Raw genomic sequence first — 22,420 nt, forward strand, 5'->3', positions numbered from 1 at the left:
AAGACCTCCAAGCCACAAAAGCATTCGTCTGGACTTTTACACCAGTAGCTGACTGTTGAACACGTATTCTCTGTCACTCTTGCTATTTGTGTATTTAGTACTAGGCAATAAAAGATAAGCTGAGAGACTTGCAAGCATTATCATATGATATGAGAATCACTTTTTTAAGCAAACTGATCCTGGAATTTGGGCATCTTTACTTTTCCATTCATAAATCTACTAAGTCTTCTAAGGTCTCTGAGTGTTTATCATTCGCATTAGGTCCTCTCTCTCCTTAGAAAATGAAGCTCTGGGTATTTGTTTCAGGTTCCAGCTGCTCCACTTTTTGTTGTGAAAAGTGTGCTCAGACTCATTAAATCTGCAGGGCTTGGAAGCTGTCTTTGTGGTTACACCACAGACAATATTGCATGCGAGACCCAAGTGCTGTAACACTTTGGCATGAGACACAGCACATGCAAGAGTTTAGCAGCAGTCCCAGAAATGACTCTAACACGTCTCCTGTTTTTCAGCTGCTGACAAAAAGGTGCTTTTTAAAAAAGTCAGAAGCTAAACAGATGTCCGCGGAGAAGCTGAAGATGGAAATATTTCTCAAGTGAGCAATTTCACATAATGGAGACTGCTTTGGTAGGTTTCTTGAGTGACCATCAACTTTTCTACAGGTCATGGGACACAGAGCTACCTTGCTATTTTCTGCCCTGAGTTACGTGGGTAAAACATGATACAGGGCTTGATGCTGAATGCTTAAACACATAGTGGATGAAGTCCTATGGGCTACATTTCTTTAGGCCAAGAGGGGACAGTCCTTTTACGAACATGCATAAGTCAGCTATGCTACTGTGCCACTTCAGTTGCTTCCAGCTATAAGCAGAAATCCAGAGGCTGTTTGAAATTCATGAACCAGATGCTTATGAACCTTTTTTCAGAGAAGTCAAGTTGCAAGTGCCAGTAAATAGCTGATAAAGTAGAAGCAACTTCTGTGCCACTGTTGATGGACAGCAGGGGAAAGCAGAAGGAAATATTAAGTAAGAAATTATTAGTTGGTGAAGGGGGGAAAAAAGAAGGAATCTTTTCATTTCCTTTAAGCTTGCTCATTTCTTGAATTTAGCACAGCTAACCTGAAATATATATTTTTTAAACTCTGCTTCTCATTTGCTTTTGCATTGCTTTCATCTTGAGTGTGAAATTCCAAGTTACTGTGAAAAAGCTGCCCTAGGAATATTCTTGGCAATACTGCAAGCAGAAAGTACAGGAAACCTCACAAGAGAGTTTGTTCCAGAAACACTGCCATCCACGTTTCACAGCTGCAAGGACATTCAAAGTAAATCTAAACACCCTCCTTTCCCTTACACAAAATCTTGCTGAAGTAAAAGCACCTAGGACCACAAAAGTTTAATTAAGCTATGGCACAATCACAATCTGCTGAAATAAAGGGGGAAAAAAGTCATCCATGAATAAACTTTCACAAACTAAACTGGGGCCAAGATAGTATAACCCAGTTACTGCATGTCACGCTGGCCGGCAGGCAAAGCAGGAAAGCAAAGGGGAAATATTTTTATAAGCACACATTTCTCTGCCATTTCTTGTAGCCACTTTTGGCAAATATCAGTAAGTGAAGAAGAGCTGGTGCAATAATGACTGTTGGAAAGAGGAAGGCAGCATTGTCTCTCATTGACCTCAAGCGCTGTTTCATACCACCACTTCTGTTCTGTTGTGCCAGTGATGCTTTTTAGGATGCGCTGCTTATAATGGATCATGGGGTAACTTTCTGAAAGTGTATTTAAGTGAAGAAACAGAGGGTATACATTTATGGGGTAGTTAACCCTTCAATACTCTTACAGGAGGCATCAGTTAACTACTAAGTGTTACTGCACAGGTATATTGGATTCAAAAGGCAATAAAATTAAGTCTGTCTCTGGTTCAAGATCTTAACTATCAGCTTAAGCTCTTATGTCCCATCTAAAACATCTGTGAGACAGAAAGGGTCCTGACACCCCTTTTTGACCTGGAGAATATTCCAAAGAACACAACACAGAGGACACGTAAGGCCGTATCGTGAAGACCTGGCTTCAAGCCCTCTTGAACAGGCCAAGCCATGTTGATTCTGCCATTAAAATACAGAAACCTTCCGTGCTGAAACAGTATTAGAGTTTAAAGGGAATAAACGTGATTCAGAGCTTCATTAGCTGATTTTACCTTGTGTTTAACTGCTGTCTTCCTTGAATGGCACAGAAACTCAGCTTTGGCTTTTATGTAGTGTGCTAGTTTTCAATATCCTCCTCAGGCTTTCCCTAAAGGAAAGGTAATACTGCCAAAGATATATGGAGAAATACACTGGTATGGTTGCTTTTCTGTTTGTTTTTAATGCCAAGTTTTGCTTCAAGCTTGCTGTGTAACTAACACTTTTAAGTTCATTATTTTTAGAATTATTTTGCTTTTAGGCAGTAGATGTCTTCTTACTCATTTCTTGATATTACTGATTTTTTCTCATTTATTGGAATTGACAAATCTTTGTTTCTAATCCTGGCAAATGTAATAACCATGTTACCCTGAATTTGCTATTCAACCCACTTGTATTCATTTAGGGAAAATTATCCAAGAGGCCTGCTACAGTTTAAAAAAATCAATATAGCAGCATGAATGTGTATATGTGTGAACAGTGAGACATATCAGGAAATATTTTATCAGTCATCTTTAGGTAGAACTCCAACTTATTATTTTGTAAAACATAATATTGGAATAATTATTTGGGACCGATATCACCAGTAAAATTAAGTGCTGAGTAAAACTTCTGTGAAAATGTGGAAATCTGGCTCAATAAATTAGATTGCTTTAGTACTAACAAGAAAAAAAAAAAAAAAAAAAAAAAAAAAAAAAAAAACAGTAAATGGACAAATTCTAGGCTGGTGAATTTACTGTAAGTAAAATGTAATTTCTAAGTAAGAATGGGCTGATGGGCTAGAGTCTAACTGGCACAGTGTCCAGAAACAAAAAGCTGGCCTCAGTGTTAACAGTAAATCAAGTATAGAAGTATGATTTTGGTACAGCTCTGTTCCAGCTTTTGAGAATAAAGCGCTGACTCTAGCAAGGCATCTTGGAGCCTGCGTTTGCTTTGTGATGCCTCTGCTCCAGGTTGGTTCAGAGGGAAGTTAACTAATAGCAATGAATCTAACTAAGCTAGGTGAAAGGATTGTGTCAAACTCTGTAGTAAGTATAAATGGAAGAAAAGTGAACTAATATGCTTCTAAGACAGCGTGTGCAAATATTTTAAACCTATGAAAAAGTATAAACGTGTTCTTGAGGTGTTACAAGAATAGGAGATACAATTTTCTTGCAAAGAATAACTTTCAATAAGAATATAGTAATCATGTAAAAGGGGGAAATATTAAATTCTTGATTGCACTAAATAATCCTCGTTAAGAATTTTCCTGATTATCATGACCTTTTCTTTTTCTGACTTAGCTGATCTGTGTGTGGTGAGTTACTAGTTGAATTGGGTGTTTAAGAAATAAATAAATAAAACAACCAACCAACAAAAAAAAATAAAAAAAATAAATAAAAAAACAACCCAAATCTTTTGGAATGGCTTAAGAGTGAAAACAGATGACAGAAGACAGCTATGCTAGAGAAAAAAAAATACTTGTGATTAAAGAAATATTATATAGCAAGCTATATAGGGCACTGGGGAAAACGGGAAGAGGGAGTATATATTTTTTTCCAGTTGTTACATTATCTTCACACAGTCACACATGTTTGCAGTAAAGTTGACTCATGAAAAAAAAAGGACCTTGTAAAAATGTCTGTGTTCAAAGAAAATCATTTCTTGTACACTGCATGCATACACACAAATCACTAATGGTCAACGTTTGTTGTCAATAGCAGTTTTCCTTACATTTTCTGTTTGTTTGTTTGTTTTTATGCAACCATAAGTATGAAATCTTTGAATCATGCCATATTGGTCAAACAGTTAGAAAGTAATATTTCATGCAGTTATATTTTAGATAACTGAGCTGATATAGTAAGGAAAATAGGTAGAGGTATGTGTTAGGGGGAAAAAGGAATATATGCAATATTTTGTGCCCTTCTCATTTAACTTCAAAACTCTATTCTACTCTTCATGTACATCTTTGCCAGGTGCTTCAAAACAAGATGCAAGAACGTACCTACGTACCTACAACTCTTATGCTGTCTCTTTCCGTAGTTACCGACAGTTATGTATTGGCCTAAATCACTGTACATGGCACTGAATTGATAAGAACTCAGTAATCTTGGTGTCTATAAATACCATGTCCCTCCTTATAAGTTTTGTTGATGGATTTAGTGATTTCTGGTAACACTGAGTTTCACAGTTTAGTTACTATGGAGAGGTATTTTTGTGTTGGTTTTGATTTTTGCCCCTTTAGTTTAACGGAATATCTTCATGTTCCAGGGCTGTGAGGTACCGGGACAGAGGCGGCTGAGGTCTCTTCTCTTCATCCTTCTGCAGCGTGCTCCAGGACATTGGGTGGCAAGTGCTGCACAGGCTGTCTGCTGTGGGCTGTGTTGTCACTTTGTACAAAGGCATTACACCATTCGTTTTATTCATCAGTATGTTCCTCATGCATCCTACCATCTTGGTAATCCTTTTTTCTCAGTTGCATATTTTTCAGATATTTCAGTAAAGTTTATGCTGAGGCATTAGTGAAGTGTGGCAAAGGGTGAGCTGATTAGAAAGTGAGTTAATTTATTAAATTTATTAAATATATTCAAGATAAGAGATCTAACCTTTTTTGCTCCCAGAGTGCTTATAAGATCACACAAAAGAAACATACAGTTTTTTTTGTTGTTGTTGTTGTTGCTTTTTCCTTGTTCCTTTGTTTTCCTTCTATGTAAAATAAATTACCCATGCTGAAAATGAGCAGTGACAGTGAAAGTACTGGAAAATCTTAACCATACGAGAGGCAGTGGGAATAGGGACCTCTCTGGAGGCACAGGATACCCTCAGCACTTACTGCATATGCCTTGATTATTTACTTCTGTTTTAAGGAGCTGCTTGAGTGTCATTTTTGGTTACATTGATTTAACTGTCATGCTTGATTTGTGTACATATTCTTGTGTTAGCAACTGTACAAAATTATAGAGAGATGAAAAAGATTCCTGGCACTTCCTCATAACTAGAGGACAGGTTTGTTATATATCGTTTATATCACCATGACTTTGAAACTACTGGGAAGACGCTCGTGAGACAACTACCAGGTCTGGGCGTGGTGTATCTCCTCATCATAACGCTGGTTGCTGGCTGTGACTGCCCACTTCAGGCCTAAAGCAAAGGTTTGGCAAATGTAGGAGCAAAGAGATTCCAGCTGCAGAGTGAGAGCAGCATCTTAACACAGCAAAACTCCAGGTAGTGAGGCAGGACTTGGCGTTATTATGTGCAATGTCCAAGGGAATGAGTTGTAATAGGTGAAAGTTACCAAATATTTATATCCACTGCATATGGAAAACATATTCTAATATTGTTGCATATATTTCATCTAATCAAGTGTGTGTTTGTTTGTTTGTTTCTCCTGGAAGGTACGGGAATTTAAGTTGGGAGTGGTGATGGTTTTCAAAGGAGTCATTAAGTCGTAGTATAAGAAGTATTTGAACAAGTTGGCCTATCCAGTTGGAATACTGAGAAATTGGTAGGCAGGTAAGAGATGTAGAGACATCCAAAAATTTTTCCTTTTCCTACATTACTAAAAGGTTGCAAGGCTTCTGGTTAATAGGTACTGCAGGGTCAAAATGCAGTTTTACATCTTCGAAAGATTCCATTATGCTTTCCTACAGCAAGACCTCGGCATTACACAAGAGCAGGCTCTTCCTGCCGTCTCAGAAAGACATTTTACCTACTGCAAACATGAAAACCATTCACAATAAACAGAACTACAAATGAGTTCTGCAGACTTTGGATTAGGTACAAAATGCTGCAGTTTGCAGTGGCTATCTGTACACTTAAACACAGACGGTAAAGAGTTCTCTTCAGCTTCACTGAGAAACTCTTATCTATAAAAAGCTCCAAAAATCTCCATTATTGCTCAGAAAGTGTCAGTATGGACTAGTAAAACAAGTGTGGGATTTTTTTTCATACCTTGGCTGGAATCACCATAGTGACTGTCAGTATGCAAACCTACTTTCCTCTTGGAGCTTGGAGTTAAGAGTTAAGAGAGCTCAAATCCTGTATTATTTTGGGCAGCTGTAAAGGAAAGTATTTTGCATTTGGTCAAGTGAAATTACTTGAGCATGTATTTGAAACTGAAAGAGTTTATGAAACAAAGTGATCTATCTTGAAACTATCATAGTTTCTTTTCACAAGCTTTAATATTTCCCTTAATTTGATCAAGGAGGGAGGGAAATTATTATTAAACAAATGTATTAAAAATTAGTTGACTGTAGTTCCAGGGTTTTTTAGGAAACTGATTATTGTACATTTTCAATGAACCTGAAACGATTTACTTCTAGAGAGTAAATCAAAGCCTTGTATAATTCATGTAGTGATTTGAAAATAAGGGGTGCAGGATTTTCTATCAAATTTCAGTGGAACAGCTATTGAGTTTATGCAAACTGTCAAGGGTTATTAGGCTTTCTGGTTTTCATAGTATTGGAAGCTGAGTTGTTGAAGCCTAAAGCTAAAGGGAACTTATGCACATAGCTTGACAGACAATGGTCAAAAATAATGCAAAAAGAGAGTAAATGAAAGAGATTACATAACATCCAGAATGTCATAAATTACAATCTTTGAGAGGAGATGAGGTGAGTTAAATGATGTATTGCTTTGATTTGTACATGTAAAATGAAGCATGTATCTACATACTGCTTTTACTGAGACTTAAACATAAGGGCATCTTCAGCAGAGTTAGAGGCCAAGAATGATGTCTAGAGCCACAGTATGAGTGTGCTGCATTCAGCACTACAAAACATAATGCTTTTGCTTCCAGCACAGAGTGATCCTGGAGATTTACTTGTTCCAATTTTACCACAGCTGAAGTTTTCTTTTGATTCTTGTAATAAGAAACATGGGAATGATGTTTATCTTCTGAACAAGACACAGCAAATGGTAAGAAAGAACATCCATTCTGTCGGGTTGTGGCTATGGAAATGCTATCCTACCTGAAATACCACTAATCTATGTTTTATGACTCAGTGTTCAATTTATCCCTGTCCCAGGCAGAGAGTCAGGTTCATTCTTTCTACCAGAGGCTGACAAGATGATTCGCATTTCTTATGCTTTTACTTTATCACTTCTACAAACACGCAGCGAATTTCAGCAGCTGGCATGGCTGTTACAGTCCTTCCATTATTCACATTAAAAAGAAAGGAGAGAAGGGAGGAGGGAATGACTGAGGAAAAAAAAGAAAAAGAAAAATAACTTTGAAGCCATTGAGGAAATAATTATACATTTCTGAATACAGCAATTTAAATGTATCATAAAAGGGGTCAAATAACACTATATGTAAAAAAATAATAAATCCAAGTAAGATGTGCACTTCTCGTTCTGTAATTTTATGGTTTAATCCATCTGGCTTTTTCTGGGAAGTACCCCATAAGCGATGATTATTACTAGTGACAGCTGTCATTTTGTTGATAGTTCTTCCCAAATTGCTCAAGGCGATCAGATAAACAAGCTTGCTTGCCTACTCTTACCAGTTATTACTTGTTCTGTTGTGTGTTTTTCTTTTTGTCAGAACTCCCATCTCTGACCAACACACTCAAGTATTAAATTAGGAAATTCAGACACGGTTTGTGAAATCTTTAGAGACAATGGAGTATTGACTCATTCATATTTTCTACTTTCAAATATATGCATTAATGAGATGTAAATTCTCTTAAATATCACCATTATTTTTATCCAGAAGCCTATGTAACAATTCTGTAGAAAGATCCCCCTGTCAAATAGGAAATGGCTACAGACCATTTATCTACCATTTATCTACTTTATCTACTTAATCTGCCTACAGCAGAGGGAAAGTGGTGATACTTAACATTTCTTTCATCTGTTACTTTGAAAAATAAGAAGTAGTAGTTAATTATTTTAATAGCAATTCCCTTTTGCCAGGTTCATTAGATTATGCTATCCCTCCATAAAGAAATAATAATAATAAAAAAAAAAGTATCAGTGGTAGAAAGATGTATTGCCTTTACCAAATGACTCATTTATATTTCATTGTTTTAAGAGTTTTCCTCTGTACCTATTTAATATATAATGTATATATCTAGAGCATTATTGAAATAGAAAACTTGAAAAAAGTTGACTGCAAACTTTTAGTTTCAGATAAGATAAACTGCTTTAATCAGAAAGGAATTAACAGCTCAGTCTTAGCACAAGCTGATCAGATTTTTACAAGTCATGAGTAATTGCATAAATACTAACATCTGTTAACAAAAAGCAAGTATTTGGAAATGCTTGCAAACAAGATTGTAGCAGTGGATTCATTTGTGTTCTTGCAAGTGAGTCTTACTATTCAAATCAACAGTATTATGCACAAGTTCTCTGATGTGAATCAAAATAGAATTTGCATTGTGTTATATAGAACAGAGGACGTGCCTGTGTATTTCTTCCATGCTTCTAATGCTTGACAGCAAAAAACTTAACTGACTACATCTTGGTTGTTTCTTTACACTTTAGCTTGTTCAGAGACCAGCCTGCTTCAAGCTTACTGTTTGCACAGAGGATGGATACATCTAACAAAGTGTAGCTATAGCAGCTCACTAGGTATTGACTCAGAATAGAGTCTCATATGGTAATTGATATGAAAACTAAACATTAGACTTGTAAGCATCAGTGAAGTATGCAGAAGCCATCAAAATTAACTGTTCTTGAGTGTAAACTGTTGAAAAGCTAAATCTCTTCAGGGAAGGATTTGTGCAAGTGCAGTATTCTTCAGGGAACCATACAAATCTGCATTGCAATAGCCTGTTTCCTGAGGTTTCCTTAGGGATCAGAGAGAGTTTATACAAAAGTTGTGTTTCTTGTAGCTGTACTGCCTATACCAGCTGCAAAAAATTCCTTCTTGAATGACTACATCCCAAAGAAGTAATTGCATAAAATTCTCAGATTCTTATTTTCATTTCCTTTAGTAGTTCTGTAGAGATGACTTTTCTTTAATAAGTAACCACATGTAACGACAGAAAATGATGTAAATGCGTCTGCATATTTATTCTTTACACTGAGGATGCATGCTGTATGCTACTTAATTGCAAGAATGTATCTGATTTTTATGAGAAGTACTAAGAAAAGCATCACAAAATTGATTCAATTTGGGCATGTGTTTGGTGGAATGCACAAAGGGAAACACTGGAAGCCTTCAATACAAGCAAGAGCTTGCTCTGTCAGGAGGGACTGGATACCTAAGACTAGAGAGACCAGAGATTTAGTTTCTCCTATTATCTTTTTTACGGTTGCTGCTTGGGCACGTGGTACTCTTACCAACATAGAAAAAAAAGGTATTTTATTTCAAAGCAGCAGCACTATAAAAGAAAGCAAAACCTGACCTCATTTGTTGGCAGCACTGTTGAGATGAACTGCAGCTCTGACCTATTTCTCCAGCGGTACAATTATCTGCTGTAATGGTACCACTTTACTTTTCAAATCCGGGATTACAGTACTGTGAGATTTAGAGAAGTTACTTTCTCTCTAGTTGCAGGCCTTGTTACTTGGGGGGCAAGCTAGTGTGAAGAATGAATGGATGGAAGGCGTAAAGACAAAGCACGTGATCAGGTCATTGAAATGTCTTTATAATTTTCATGTGAATTCATTTTTTTAATTTATATGTATGTGTACACACATACCATTTTGTTTATTTATATGCACATTATCTCTGTATGCAAATGTGTATGTATATAGAGAGAGACAATATACTTGTACAAACATGTGTAGCAACACAAAATGTACTAAACTGAGCTCATGTGGTGAGGGATTTGGGTTTTGTTCATTTGTTTGGCAGATATGAGATATGATCAGCCTCTACACAACGTGGGAGCTGTAAGAAATCAAGTTCTTACATATTCAGGACTCAACTCCTCTGTGGCAGGAGTTGACACAGCTGCCTTAAAGTCAGTTTAATACCTGTTTAAACCAATGGAAAGAAACTGAATTACATTAGGAACTGGTGTTTATAATCTGATATTTATCTCTTCTTTTGTTTTAATAGCAGTGTATACAGTCTTACAAAACAAACTTTTTTCTCTGAGTTTCCTATCTATCTGTGTCACCAAAATGAATATAAAATGTTCTTATCAAGTCAATTTTCCTTAGTAAGTTTTCAGTCTTCAGAACATATTCATCTTCTTTGTTTTTTCACTTGGGATACTGTTCACAGTGTTCACAGCAACACTGAGTTGGTAACAAACACTGAGTACTGCCAAACCCAGTCATGCAGAAATCATGAATTAGGATCTCAAAAGCATATGATTAGCTTGAAAACCATGTTTTCAGAAAAAAAATAATAATAATAATAATAAAAATCTTTTCATTTACCCTCTGCTTTTTAGTACATTTTAAGCTTTGTCCCAACTCAGAAATGCTGATAGAATATCTAACACAACCATTCTTATACAATCATACACAAACTTTTATAACTTAACTATCCAGTCTCACCAATATAATGCATAGTTCAGTCGGGCAATTAATTTCGCAAAGGTTAGACTTATTTTATGTGATCATCTTATTTTTGTCTGCTTTCAGTTTCATGGGAAAGCGTTCCCCTTTTTAGACACAGATCTACTCCATGCAGGGTGATCAAATAAAACAGTTGTTCAGTGCTTGTTTTTGCTCCGTTGCCTTTCATCGCTGTCAGGATGATGCTAGGAGCACTGTCCACAGAATACATGAATTTTAAAGAGAGAAAGCCTTTCAAGGGTTGTAGAAGTCTGAGTTCAAGCAAGGATAAGAAAGCAAACTATAACTTGAGTTTCTGTTAGTGAGGGGCCTCATTTGTTTTTTGATTTCAATCTGAAGTCATTAAGTATTGCTGCAAGGGGAATGGTACTCAATGCAGTTTTGAGGAAGACATTTATGGTTCCATCCCTGGAGGGCTGACACGCAGGCTAAGCATCTGCTGGCATCAGCTAAATATGAAAGTAGAATAAAATATGAAAGTAGAAAAAAGTATGAAAGAGAAAAGTACTTGGAGGACCATTAGGGTGAGTTTTGGCTGAGGCAGCTAAGAAAGATGAACTATTGCTGCTGTTATTTAAATTACTTAAAGAAATTTAAATCTCCTGTCCTTTTCCATCAAGGTGGCGAAAAAGAGATTCAGATTCTGCTAATGGAAAGTTTTGGAACAGAAGTGAATGGTAAATATTGCCATAGTTTGCTCAAAAATAAGGCAGAACATTTTCATTATTCCTCAGGGACTTTTATTCAGAACATGTAAAAGGTGGGCGTATTTAAAGTGACAATACAGTATTCTTATAAAATTAAGAAAGTGTACTAAAATCTCTAACACTAAGTTTAATAATAAAACAAACATTTTCCTTGTTCTCTGAACAAAACTGAGAAAATACTGAGAAAATCAGAACTGTTATCCATTTCCAAATCATGCAGGGCTTCTTCTGAGCTAAATTTCATCCTCAAATCTATCATTTCTTGTCTGCAACAGGCTGTATTTTTCAATTGTGTTATCCTTGGGATACCTTCTATCACCTGTAATGTATTAATATAACAAAAACAGAAAGATGAAAATATACCTATCCATTAATAGAAATGCAATATAAGTTCTAAGTATCTATCAAATGATGCAATGTTTTAAAAGTAGGTAATGTTTCTAGACTATACATAAAATTCTGCATTATGAAGTGTGTTCCATGGATCTTTTTTCATCAGTTTACATCATCTTCCTAGAACAGAACAGTTTGCTACAAGAAAATCATGACAATAGTAATTCCTTGCTTAAAAATAATCTAAATGCATTTTTTACAATGTAGCTTAATATATTTGTCATGCTTAAAAACTTAGAAGAATCTACCAATTTTATTTTGACATCACTGTCTTAAAGGCAAAAGCAGATTAACTTTAGAAAACAGTGAACAATTTGTCATTTTTGAATAGATTTCAGAGTATGAAATTTTAACCAAATTAGGGGGGAAAGAATGCTGTTAACTATAGAACTGGTCAGGTTTTAATTGTCAAATACTGACTAAAACCAAATATGTTTAAAAACTGAAGCATGTGTCCAGTCCTTCCCTTTTCTATTTTTTTTCCTGCTAGATCAAATGGTAGATTTTAAAGGAGGGGAAATAAAATTGTGTTCACCATCTGTTATCTGACATTTGGAAAAAAAAAAAAAAAAAAGCATTGTTTGACCAGTAATGAGCCTCTTAGCAGCATTTGCGTCCCTAATTTGCAAAGCTGGTACATTTTTAAAGGCACAGCAGATAATGCCCTATATAGACATGGCCACATCACCCAAAATAAAGAACATCATCCAAGCATTAAAATACAAAGCAGATAGAGGAAACATTTCAAGGGAATATATGTTGGGGGGGGGGGGGGGGGGGGAGGGTTGTGAAATATAAGGAAAGAAAACTCTGCCAAGCTCAACAGGACTATAGAAAGCATTAATAACCCAAGGATTATCTTTTTCAAAACTAAATAAAAGATGCAGCTATGAAGAAGGATGTTCTCCTAACACAAGCATCTAAACAGGAAATAGCATTTACCAACGTGGGATTATCCCTGGGAGATGAAATTTGAAAGGATTTCCCATCCTAGTTGCATCAACTTGTTAAGGATCCAGTTAAGAAAAAATACCCTGCAGCTGGCTTGACAATTTCACAGAGTAACTAAAATGAAAAAATAAACACATACTTACAAAAAAACAGATGCTCTATATTACAGGAGACTTCGTATTAATGAATCATATGCATTATATAGGAAAAGGATAAAAAACAAAAGGCTAAGAAATAGATCACAAGTGTGCTAGGCATTGTGAAAACTTTGGGTATTAAACAGCTCTTGCCTCAAAGAGTTTAAGCTGTAAATAGAAATTAGGTGGGGAAGGTAGCAGAGTGCCTAGTCAAGAACCATGTTGTAGCAGTAAAATCAACAGGCAGTCCTGACTGGCTTTCCCTCCCAGGTGGTTTACCTGGGAGGGGATTATGCAGTGAAATAGAACAAAATGAGAAAGGGTGAACAGCCTGGGATCACCACAGAGGAATGATGGTGTGCGTGGAGTAGGAGTGATGAGAAAGGACTGCGGGAGCTGCAGAGCAAGGCTGAAGGAAGCTGATCTTCCCAAGATGGAGAGAGTTCAGTCAGGGCTACAGAAAGTTCACTCAACGTCCCCAAGTCCTGGCTTTTCCAGGCATGTGGCTGGGCCCCCTGACTGGCCTCACTCATGTTCAGGTTTTTCCAGGGGCTGCATGATGATGAAGAAGGAAGATGCTATCTGGGTCCTACCTGGTGTGAATGGTGTGTTAATCAGATGATGTTTAGCAGGTTTTGCAGTGCTATGATGATGGCTAGATGGACAGGTAAATGGATGGATATATGCGTATACATATTATTTTTTATCAAAAATAGAAACGGTAGATCTTGTTGTCTGTGACTTCAACAAATGTAAACAACATTTGGATAGGAAATCTTTGAATAATTTCTGTTGATATTTCTTCTTCATTTGCTGTTTTTAAGAGATTAACGATACGCCTCAAAGTTGTTGACTTAGAGTCACAAAAAGTATGTACACAACATACTCTGAAGGTAACACTTTGAAGTCTATAAAGCCTGCTTCTAAGTCCATACTTTCCATCTACCTAAGTCACATGTAAATGCACCTTGGTGTCTTTCTCTGCTGTGCTGTGGGTGTGCAAACATACCCTCTTTACTAGATCAGTAGTTCACTAATTGTCAGCACCTTCTAAACAGGCTTTCACACGTTTATATTGCACAGACCACACTTTTTTACACGTGTAAGAGTTAAATAGGCACCTGAACATAAGAAGTGACTGTCTTTCTGTTATTGAGATAGTCTGTACAGTACATGAGCCGAAAAGGAATGTGGTTGTTCTTTAGACATTCAAAGCTGATAAGTGGGAAGGGAGAAAAAGAGAAAACTTTACCCTCAAGGCTGTGTTAAGAAGGGAGCAGGATTCAGTGACTGACAGAAAATGGCTGTACAAGGAGGGATCCCTTCTTCAAGACCATAACCTCATTCTCCACGTCTGATAGAATATTCTGTAAAGGGGGAGTCTTATTTGTTTGGCAGAGAAAATGCAGTTCATAAGCTGTGTACATTTATAAATGTTTCAGAGAAGAGCTGTGCTTTGCTTAATCACAGTATTTTAACTGTCTCGTGCTCTGAAAGGATAATTTCCTACATTTTTTTTTATTTTTTATTTTTTCATTCTTTCTTGGCTGTGGCTGTCCTTTCCTTCCTCACTACAGATTTTATTTGCTTGCTCACGGGGGGAAAGGCAATAGGTAAGAAAAGCTTAATTGAGGCCAGATTAATGCAGTTCCACAGGGAGACTAAGGAAAAGATTTATTCTCTGCTGCCTTTCCACAGATGTCTTATTAGGGGCTCAGCCTTGCCTTACATATGCACCTTTATTCATATACTTCCTTCTAGTCCGCTGGGAGAAGCCTATCTCATGTAACTTACAGACTTGGCTTCCTTGTTTGCATTTATGTTAATAGTAAGATGCATTGACCACTCCACATATTGGTCTTATTCTCAGATGAGAGTGAAGGGGATTTATCTATGTTGAAAAATATGTCCATTTGGCTTGCCGCAACTAGGAGTTACTGTAAAGAAAATGTTGAAATTGGAGCCTCTGAGCTGGCAAAAAATATAAAGGTTTGAAAGCATGGGATCCAGTGGAGTTGCTGAAATAAAGTGTCAAGTTCAGAAGAAGTGGGCAGCCTTGTGATCCTGCTCTATGATTTTCTTTCCTCTAGCTGTCTCTCACCTTGGGCTCACAACTTCAGCTAATGCTGAAAAACATTAGCAGGTGTTGGAGGAAGGAAATAAAATTTTAAATAATTTTGATGAAAGGCTGTGAGAGGAGACGTGGACAACATAAGAGTCCTATTTAATTTATGCGTGACTGACTCAGGCAAGAGGAAGGAGCTTGGGCCAAACACTGCGTGCATCACTTACTTGCTAACCTTGTACTTAAGACTCTGGTATAACAGAAGATCCTTTACAGTTCATTCAGGAAGGGACCAGCTTTAAAGGTCACCCCATGGCATCAATGTAAAATTTCCCATTGTCAGCAGGACAGACCCTTACATCAACCCAGAAATAGAAAGGAGGATGTATTATTTAAAGAAGCAGCCTTACTTTCGAGGAACTGAAAGTGGCAGTATTTATATTGCTTTATCATCACTTTCATTTCTTTCAAAGCCAGACCACTTTTTAACCTGCAGTTTTGTTTTTCAGCCAAAGCTTGTGGTTTTGGGTGCATCTAATAGAAGGTTTTTTTATTAAGTTCTCGATTATCAGTCTCTTTATTCATTTTAATTCTTTTTCTTACATCTCATTTTGCATAAAACTGATTTTGGATTCTAAAACTGTCTCTTCAACACCAAGACATACCATCTTTCAGTATTATAAATGGATTTTTGAGTTAGGGGGCTCTTCTATAATTTGTAGAAATTCCAAGGCGATTTCAGTACTAGAGGCCTGAGGTTACCATTCAGTTTATAGGTGGGTACTTACTCCTGAACTTAGTGCTCAGGGATGTACTTGTAGCAGAAACGAGTGATGAATTCCTCTTTGTACTTCCATTTGTAGAGCTTTGGTCAAGACAGTAAGTGTCTAGTTTGTCAGCTCCTCAGAAAGGGATTAGCTATATTTTTTCATAGTGTACTGAACTTCCCTTTTACCACCTTGATTCTTCATCTAACTACTGATGACCAGTTCACTTCAAAAAAAACCCAACCCAACAACAACAACAACAAAACTTTACACCAGATGTGGTACTAGATAATCTGGGTGCATGCTAATCAACACAAAATTCTGATTGATTTATTTTTCTGCTGCAACAGAATTAAAGTATGTCTTCACTTCTGCTAAGTGACTTCTCAATATTTTCCCTGTCATCTTGACTCTTGCTAAGTGATTTTTGATATTTTTTATTCCTGTTCCTGCTTTTCCATTCTGTGTTGGCTTAAGGGTCTCATTACCAGTCTACCCTTGGTTCACCATAGCATGGGAGCTATCCAAAATGTCTGAGAACTTTTTAAACAGACAACAGTGCACTTTTGGATCTTTTCTTTTCCTGTGGGACAGAAAGGGTTTCTATTAGGATCCTTTAAATGTTCTTTTCTTCCATGTCCTTCTGCGTTATCTGAAATTGTACTTGGTAATTCTGAGGTCATACATGCCAATAGGCACTGTTAGCAATAGAGATTTGCCTCTTAGCTCCAGAAACAAAGCACTCCTAATATACCCCCATCCAGTCTTAGTTCAGTGGAGACCATTCATAGTCCTGCTGGTTTATTTTCTACTTTGGAATCTAAAATTAATCTCAGGGTTTTGTAAGACATGCTTAGCTCTCAGGCTGGCCCGGGGCCGTGCAGATAAATCAGGTCCACCAGCTCAGCCTTCTGAGATACTTTCTGCACAGCCTAGAGCCCAGTCAAGACAACAGACTTGCCCTGTGCATTTTTTCATTCCCTTCAAAAATCCTATTAGTCATTCTATTTGCTATGGGCTGATTTTTTTGTTGTTTATTTATTTATATATATATAATTTGGTCGATTCCCTACGTGAGTACGTTGATCACATTAAATACCTTTTGAGGAAAGCAAATGAGATGGTAAATTGGGAGTCACTTCTGAACAATGATGTTCATTTTAAATATGGGAATTTTGCTGCTGCAAGGAGTTAGTGATTGTTTTCAGCTCATGAGTAATCAGTAGTATTTGGAAACTATTTCCACTGATCCATATCCAAATATAAAGGCGGCATTTCTCCTCACTGTCTTAGATCAGTGCACAGACTTTATCTAAGTCTTCCCTAAGCCATCCAACCTCTAAAACTTAATGGAGAGTCACAATCAGATAGTTGGCAGGTCACAAATACCAGCTCGGGGGTGGAGGTTGTCATGACTGCGAGTAAGGAATTTTACTGCTCAACAGATCACCAAGAGACGTTTTAACCTTAGCAATTATTTTTCTCAAGGTCGATGACATCATGAAAAGAGCCAGAAACTTATTTCTTTGGACAATTAGACACAGAGATTGCTCGACCTTGATATTTATAGGGTCCCAACCACCAAGGGGCTTACAGCTAGAGGTTATATGGGTCTCCAGAGCAATCCTGCCAAAAGTTCAGAAAAGTTCCAAAACAGCAATAATCCATTATTTCATTGTGCATGGCTAATTGTTTTTCCTGAAAGATACTCTCACGTGTTTGGCAGTTAGCTTTGTAACAAAGAGATAGCAAGGGCTGTAAATCCCCAAACAGCTATTATTTTGCAATCAAACTTCGTAACTCATATGTATCTCCCCTGGAAATGCAGTAATATGCTGTTAAAGTCAGAAAAAAGTAGGATTTGGGGACATAGTATTTTATTACGAGCTGTACAGTGGAAACTTGAGACCCTATTTTTAAGAAATGATTAGTTAGAAAATATATCAGTCCGATACATATCATTATATATAATGTACTCTTTCCAATTTCGCTCAGTGATCTAATAGTTCATGTCTAACTAAAAAAAATAATAAAAAAAAAAAACACCCCATACCACTTATATTTTATTTTTCCAAACAAAATGGCAGCCAGAAATAAAGTTGCCCTCCTAAATAATAATTATAAATATGATTAGCGATGTAATTATAAATAATATGTAGAATCTGATTTAAGCATACTTGAAAAAGAGAAAATCAAATCCGAGCAGCTGCCAGGCCAGATTCGAGGACAACAGGGAAATGGAAAGCTATTTTCTGATCAGAGACTAAAGACAAAGCCTGAAAAAGAATGCAACTTTACTTTCAACGCAGCAGTGGTATTAAACAGCATTTAGGGACAAGCATAATGGAAATTAAAGGACAACAGAGGAACAGAACAAATGGCTCCAAGCTGAAAATGAATACATATAGGCTGGATATTAAGCAAAGGTTTCTAACCATTAATGTTGTATTGGCATGGAGTCGAATTTCAATCTAATTAGCAAAGGAGGAGAGGTGAGGAATGGCCATATGACAAAAGGCTAAATGGCTCAGGAGCAGCCTTAGTCCTACATTAAATTTCTGTGTGTGGCATGCCTTCTTGAAATACAAGGCCTGTAGGTATACTTACCTGCAGAGGAATCAGATAAAAAATTGGAAAGAATAGTAAGTAGCTCATAAATTTCTTGCAGAGATTTCCAGTTTGCTCAGATGTTGTCATCGATGGTACAATTTCAGATTCAGTCCATTCTGTGTGTTTTTATGAATCTGATCAAAAAGAAACAAACTAGCTATTATTCAGTTAAGAAAGTGTCTTTCTAACTTAATGAAAAATGGGATAGTAAGCAAGTAGTGACTGTTGTTGATAGCAGGAAATAGAACAACTTTTGTTCTGCATAGTATGTGCTTTCCTCAGCCTATTTCCCATTTGCTCTCTCAGAGGCCATTAATTTAGACGTATCATAACTAAGCTGGTTCATCTGTGTCTTTTAGATGGCAAGCCAACTTTTTGTTTTAGTCCACTATAGATTATCATAATCAATTTATTCATGCTTTTTCAGATGCAAATGTGTTAGAGATGACCAATTTTTTACTCCTTAAAAAAAGCATTTTAAAAATTCTGTCAAGCCTACTTGGATGATTCTTTGCTGAGAAAGCTTTTCTGAATCTTTGCAATGAACTTTATAAAACTCACAATCTGAAAATAGTCCTTTATGAAAATATATAGTGATCTCATAAACGTGTTTTTCTTTACAGCAATACCTTTGGTATTTCTTCAATTATTTCAGATATTTATCGTCAAAAAAGACTAAACCTTTTCCTGGCTCATTAGGAAATGGAGCCCAGGGTTTTTTTACACTGTTCAGGTTTTATTTTATTTTTTAAACTAAAATTGTTGGCCAGAAGCTTAACATGCCAATCATGTTTTGGCTGTGGATCTGTTGCAGAAGTTATCTGTTTCCTATGTGATTAACCTTGCAGGTTATATACCACAGGATTGCATATTAACTGGATTGTTTTTCTCTGATCCAGGATTTCCAACAGGAGCCCATTCATTCCCTGCAGATATCTTTCTAAATGAGCTCTTTCAGTTTTAATGATGAGCAGGTAGTTTTCAAGCTATCAGCAGATAATGTCTCCGGAAGGCTTGGCTGGAAAGCCAGCAATTAATCACAGGCAGGACTCAACCCAGGTTCCCCTAAAAAGCTAGCTTCTCAGTAGCAAAGCCATTACCTGCTGGTAACGTTTAAATTCTCTGGTCATGGCTATTAAATCCAGAAGAGATCATTAGATCCCTGTGCCTGACGCCCTCCGTAAAGCAGACCACTGCACGTCATGCAGTTACCTCTGAACTAGGCCTCACAACTTCTAAATGAAGGAAACGTGTCTTTGAGAAGGGCACTCAGCGTTGTCTTAGAAGCATCAAGAGGTAAACAGTCAGCTCCTGAGCAGGTTGATCATTGGAAAAACTGGGCAGTACTGCTGCCTTGAATCTCCCTAGTTCTTGATATTCCATTCACTGTCTTGCATTAATTTATATATTCAATATGATCTAAGTTTTTAACAGACACACACAGAGCTATAATGCCCATAACTTCAACTACAGCATTTGCTTGTAAATTATTTACGTAAAGCATATCCCTTCCTTCTATAGAAATACGGGATGGATAATTGCCATTGGAGCAGTTCAGTTATAAAAGGTATACATCCACCTTAGAAATACCTGAAAGGCAAAGCAAATGTATTGGAAAATAATAGGGACAGATGTTCAACCCTACTTGTTAAGAAAACACACTGAGACAAAGCACCAAAGTCTTAACTGAGGCCTTCCCCTTATTATTAGCATGTGTCTTTTTCACATCAGAAACTTGTGTTTCTGTGAGCTTCCAAAAATGTCTGTAACAGGTAAAGCCAGCACCATTACTGATACACGGTATTTCTAATCTTTCTTTTTTTTTTTTTTTTTTTTTTTTTTTTTCCTTTGAGAAGAAATGAGGAAACCTTGAAAATGACTGCAAGGAGAGCAGAGAACTGTGTAGAATTATTTTGCTTTAATCATATAGAAAATATTTTTTCCTTATATCAGAGGTTTCAGGGTCAAATAAGTATCTTATTATTTTTCAGCTGAGATTGAGAAGGTGAAAGCAGCGATACAACTGGACTCCTCTTTCCACATTCTGGCAATCTTTACATCATGGATGAACTTATTCTTTTACAGACTGTGGGTGAATTTATTCACAAGCTATTGTTGTTCATACTTACAGAGATTTTAAATTATAAATGCAGATGAGAGGTGTACTTCAATGCTCAGGAAGCAGCCTTTCTAAACACCTTGGCAGGGCTGTTGAAATAAATACAAAGCTTTTATAGAGTCTCATGGGGCATATTAATCCTTCACTTGCAGGTTTGTCAGATGAAAAGCTGCTTGAATAGTTTGATATTTTTTAATTGTCTCTGAAATACTATCAGTGCTGTACACATAGCAAATAAAGCCAGCTTCAAGACACCAAAAATCTTACATGGTACATCTTTCGTTTGCAAGATACCCGGTAGAGCTGCTACTGCTCAGAGAAGTGCTGTTTGAGACTGAGGAACAGCCCATCGCTTGCAGTTTCCACTAACAAGCCCATTCACGATGACTGGCAAACAAGACCACTTGTTCTGGAAATAAGAAGCTTGTCTAGGAGGGTGTGCCAGACAATGAGGTGCACATACATGATGGCTACTACAGGATATGTAAATTAGTGTGTTTTACCAAACTGGCAGCTATAACACTGACTAAAGTTACCTGCATATCAAGAGGTCAGAAAGCTATGTAATGAACTATTTGTGAATGTTTTCAATGCTTTCCTTTAAAGAGACATCTTCTAAGATACAATATAGCTCATGGTGAATGGGAAAATGTCACAGACTGATCCTTCTGCTTTCTTCCCATTCCCTCTTGGCGATTTATATGTGCAATATATAATGTGTACTGATATAAAAGTCAGCTGTGCATGTGGTTAGGAGGTGGCATGTGAATTGAGAAAGTAGCCAGGCTCTGTGCTCCCATGCCCGCCTGGCATTTCCTTCTGCCACTGAGAGAGACAAACCGCTGGGCTGGACGGACCGTTGGTGTGACGCAGCAGGGCTTTTCTGATGGTCTTATGCTAGTTTGATCCTACAAATCCTTACTTATAAAGCAATCTTCTCTCATATAAATAGCTTTGAGCACTCAGGCAATATATGGTTCTTTATCTGAGCATCACAGACGTTTCTCATAGAACAAAATGGGTCACAGTCATTTTTCTGTAAGTCTTTCATGTGACAGATCTACACTGAAGGTGAATCTGCTTCATGGGCTTTAACTGGGAAGCCTGCTTTTCTGAGCCAAGTGCTTTGCCAGGCATTTTTAAAGCTTATCATACCAAGACATTCTACACAAAAATGACTCTCCTTTTTCAATAAAATGAGGGAAAATGGCAGCCTAATTTAATTATCTCTTTTGAAACTCAGACAGGAGTCAGAGTTGTTCAGATTGTTCCAGTTCTGAATGGCTGGCTGAGTTTTGAAAATCTATTATTCAAATATTTGTTTTCACTTAGATTAGTTCCCCCCCCTCCCCTTTTAAATGAAATTCATCAAAAACATGGCAGTATCTTTTAAAGCATCTCAGCCAGGGTGGTATTTTCAGAACGAAACCTTGACAGCAGTTTTCTTCCTAGTTCTGAAGTCAAGGAGACATAAATATGTACAGCGTGCAAGAAGTCACGCACTGCAGCACTATTTAGTTCTTTTCTGTAAGCAGTCAGGGAAGTAATTTCATGCCACAAGGAAGTTTTACCTCCATTAGATACCAACAAACACCATTGCAGTAATGGCAATATTAGATTGTCAGATTGCCATTTGTACAGAATTCATTCTTAATACATTGGAGTTGTACCTTCAGTCTGAAGGTACAAAAAGTGCTGTAGGTTTTAAATTCTTACCATTTTTTTTCCACTTTCCCACCAGACATACAAGAGATCCACAACTTGATCCATGAGGAGTTAGCCATAAATGTGAAAGGCGAATAGGCCACATATTCACCGTCGTATGTATGTCACTTGGGAATCTCATGTATTCTGTAAGTGTATAAATATGTTATGAATTTCACTGAAATAGATGATCGATATGAGAACATATAAAATTAATACGTTGTCATGACAGCAAGAGAAATACAATAAAAATAGAGTATTTATTATCACACTTGTGCAGAACACTAAAGAGATGATGTAAGGCATTTTACATTTTCATGTTTCAGTTTTACAT

At 36.9% G+C, this 22,420-nt stretch overlaps 2 long non-coding RNA genes across 4 annotated transcripts; one reads left to right on the forward strand and one right to left on the reverse strand.

Moving 5' to 3' along the window:
- Nucleotides 1-634: 634 nt before the first annotated feature.
- On the forward strand, nucleotides 635-22,179 carry LOC118166579. 3 transcript variants are annotated; one of them, XR_004750588.1, is made up of 5 exons: nucleotides 635-8,705; nucleotides 11,254-11,393; nucleotides 20,255-20,355; nucleotides 20,673-20,835; nucleotides 22,124-22,178. It is a non-coding gene; the product is annotated as an uncharacterized LOC118166579 (long non-coding RNA). The 3 variants fall into 3 exon arrangements; XR_004750587.1 differs by lacking the exon at nucleotides 20,673-20,835 and having other exon boundaries at nucleotides 22,124-22,179; XR_004750589.1 differs by lacking the exons at nucleotides 11,254-11,393; nucleotides 20,673-20,835 and having other exon boundaries at nucleotides 22,124-22,179.
- LOC118166588 lies at nucleotides 11,629-18,485 on the reverse strand. Its single transcript, XR_004750596.1, has 2 exons — nucleotides 18,261-18,485; nucleotides 11,629-11,659 (listed from the first exon to the last, which is right to left on the reverse strand). It is a non-coding gene; the product is annotated as an uncharacterized LOC118166588 (long non-coding RNA).
- Nucleotides 22,180-22,420: the final 241 nt, after the last annotated feature.

Source organism: Oxyura jamaicensis, chromosome 4 (assembly GCF_011077185.1).
Source record: "Oxyura jamaicensis isolate SHBP4307 breed ruddy duck chromosome 4, BPBGC_Ojam_1.0, whole genome shotgun sequence".
In the NCBI taxonomy this organism is placed as follows: Eukaryota; Metazoa; Chordata; class Aves; order Anseriformes; family Anatidae; genus Oxyura; species Oxyura jamaicensis.